Source organism: Carlito syrichta, unplaced genomic scaffold (genome assembly GCF_000164805.1).
Source record: "Carlito syrichta isolate Samal-C Ts95f unplaced genomic scaffold, Tarsius_syrichta-2.0.1 Scaffold305649, whole genome shotgun sequence".
NCBI classification, from domain to species: Eukaryota; Metazoa; Chordata; class Mammalia; order Primates; family Tarsiidae; genus Carlito; species Carlito syrichta.
The window spans coordinates 372,044-374,884 of NW_007249745.1; the positions used below are offsets into that span (position 1 = coordinate 372,044).

Consider the following 2,841-nt stretch of genomic DNA (forward strand, 5'->3'; position numbering starts at 1 on the left):
TCACCTGAGCCCAGCAGGTCGAGGCTGTGGTGGCTGTGAGTGTGTCACTGCACTCCAACCTGGGTGACAGAGTGAGACTCCGACTCAAAAAAAAATAAAGAAGCAAAGTTAGGAGGAGGGCAGTGGGCTTGAGGGCCATGAGGGGCAGGAAGTCTAGAGGTGCGGTGGGATGGTCTAAAGGAACGTGGGGAATGGCCAGGGTAGAGCTGTTCTGGGGTTGACAGGGTCTGGCATGTGGCTGGAGGGTAACTGAGGGTGAACAGGTCACTGGGGATGTGAGATCTAGGTAAACAGGGTGAGAGCGCCATCCCCTAGGCAGATGGCAGAGATAGGAGAGGAGAGGACAATTAAGGCAGGCCCCTTGGTTTTAGAGAATGAGAGGGCGTGACGGGGAAGTCCAGGTTACCGAGGACAGAGGGCTGTGTGACCCAGTGGCAGGAGCCTGGGTGAGGGCTTGGAGGGCAACAAAGGGCAGCCCATGTTCGTCTCTGGAGAAGGAGCTGTGGCTCTGGGTAAGTGGGACCTTATCGAAGGCTCATTGAGTTTCTAGCAGTAGGAGCCAATTTCAGTCAGTTTCCATAGAAAAGGGGATTTGCTTACAGGATGTGGCCTTTCTGGTAGAAACCGAAGGCAGGAACCAGAATGCCTTTGGGCTCACGTTTCCTCTGTCCTCCAGTCTGGCTCAGTCTTTTCTCCTCCTGCAAATGGGCTTCCTCTGCGTCTCCGTCCAGCAGAGGGTGTCTGCCCCCATCGCTGCCAAGCCTGGCCACAGACAGACATACTCCTCGATCGTTATTCTCAGGGGGGTTTCTGGTTGGGCAGTTTTGGGTCAGTGACCGTCTTAGCGATGTTACTCGGGGAGATGACGTCTGGGACCTTGCCCCCATGAGTCTGCGGGCACAGGAACGCAATCCTCAGAGAAAGGTAGGAGTTGTATCGACTGGAGAGGTGCCTCAAAGTTTCTCCTAAATAAAAGGGAGAGGCAGGTTTCCTTCAGGACAGAGTCAGGGAAACCTGTGTGAAGAAGCAGAGCTGAGAGGGGAATTTGTCCTCCTTGCCAGCCAGGCTTCCAGAAGACACAGTGGGCCAGGTTGGGAGGATGGGTGAGTTGGGGTGGCATTCCGCCTCAGCTTGGCGGAGAGAAGTAAGAGGACCTGTGGAAACTGGGGGCCTAGGACAAGCACCGGGGGCCTCACTAGCTTCTGAGTGTGGATTACTACTGACTGAGACCCCATGTGGTGTCCAGAACCTAGGAGACAGCAGGCTTGAGGGCCGTGCTCAGGGTGCCAGGCTGAGGAGTATCAAATTAGGCAATGAACACCCTGCTTGGGCCAGGCCGGGTGCTGGCAGCCCTAAAGCTCTGTGAGTGGTAGAGCCAGATGTGAACCACTGACTTTGCAGGACCTCTAGAGCAGCGTAGGGCCGTAGCTAAGAGCACAAACTCAACCCAGACTGCCTGGGTACAGATCTTGTTCTGTCATTTGCTAACTGTGACCTTAGGCAGGTTACTAATCTCTCTGTGCCTCAGTTTCCTTATCTGTGGGACAGGATTAACATAGTACCTCTTGAGGTTGTTGTGAGAATTGAGTTAATACACGTAAAAGGTGTGGATTGCTGTGGGGCACAAAACACTGGCTGTTAATTTGCCGCAGCCAACCTGAAGACAGCAGTTGAGAGCCGTCAGCCCTCTGGTTCTGAGAGGCAGATGTTACCAGTATCCGAAGAACTGGGCAAGGTTTCACAAAGGCAGTGTGAAATGGGTCTGAAAGCCTCGTGCAGGCTTTCCAGACGAAGAGGGAGAGAGGGAGGATGTGCTCCCTGTTCTGGGTTGAGCTGGGGAGACACAGCACCCCCTCCCAAAGACCGTCTGCCCTCTCCCCAGCCCACCCTCATCCTTTGGATCTCAGCTTCAACCTCAGTGTCTTCAGGGGAGACTTCCTCCTGATCCCCCTCTCTAGGGCAAGTCCCCAGTTCTGTTTGGAGCATGGGGAAGAAGCCAAGTGTTGTAAAATATTTTAATACAAAGATTCGGCCTGTTAACATTGTATCTTTTTCATCTCACTGAACCAGAATATTGTGTGCAGTTGAGGTAGTGGATGCTTTAGTTCACACTGGCTAGAAGTGATCACAGCTAGCAAAAATTACTTTGGTCCCTGTCCCTTGTTGTTGGATGTAGTTCTGTCTCACCAGTCTTGGTAGGCACAGTAGAGTCCAAGTGTGTGTGGAAGCCTTCCCAACCCTGCTTTTCACAATGTGGCTACACGTTTGTTGTATGTCATTGTCTCCCATTGGATTGTGAGCTCTGTGAGGACATTGGAGGTGTCTGTCTGCTCATCATGCTCTTCCCACATGTGACAGTCTGTGCTTAGTGTGTATTTGCCAAATGTATGCACAAGCAGGTGCGAAATCCCATCCTGTCAAGGGAGTCCACAGTGCTGAGGCCACTGTGGGACTGAGAGACAGGAGTATCTGCATGTCTGTCCAAGTTTCCTGGGTGAAAGCTGAGAAGGGAGTGAGCACGACCTGTGGAAATGAGGCAGCCGGGGCCCGGCTGAGCCCTAATTCTCCCGCTCAAAACAAATCTGTCTAGTGAGATCAGGCACAGTGACTTACACCTGTAATCCCAGCACTTTGGGAGGCCAGGGCGGGAGGATTGCTTGAGCCCAGGAGTTCGAGACCAGTCTGGGCAACATAGTGAGACCTCATCTCTACATTAAAAAAAGAAATTGGCGCCGGGCTCGGTGGCTCAGCCTGTAATCCCGCGCCTTGGGAGGCTGAAGTGAGTGGATTGCCTGAGCCCTTGGGTTCGAGACCCGCCTGGGCAACTTGGTGAAACCTCAT

At 53.2% G+C, this 2,841-nt stretch overlaps 1 protein-coding gene across 1 annotated transcript in view; it reads left to right on the top strand.

Annotated features, from left to right (window-relative positions):
• Positions 1-2,841, top strand: part of SETD1A (SET domain containing 1A) — a 24,132-nt gene that overhangs the window by 15,682 nt on the left and 5,609 nt on the right.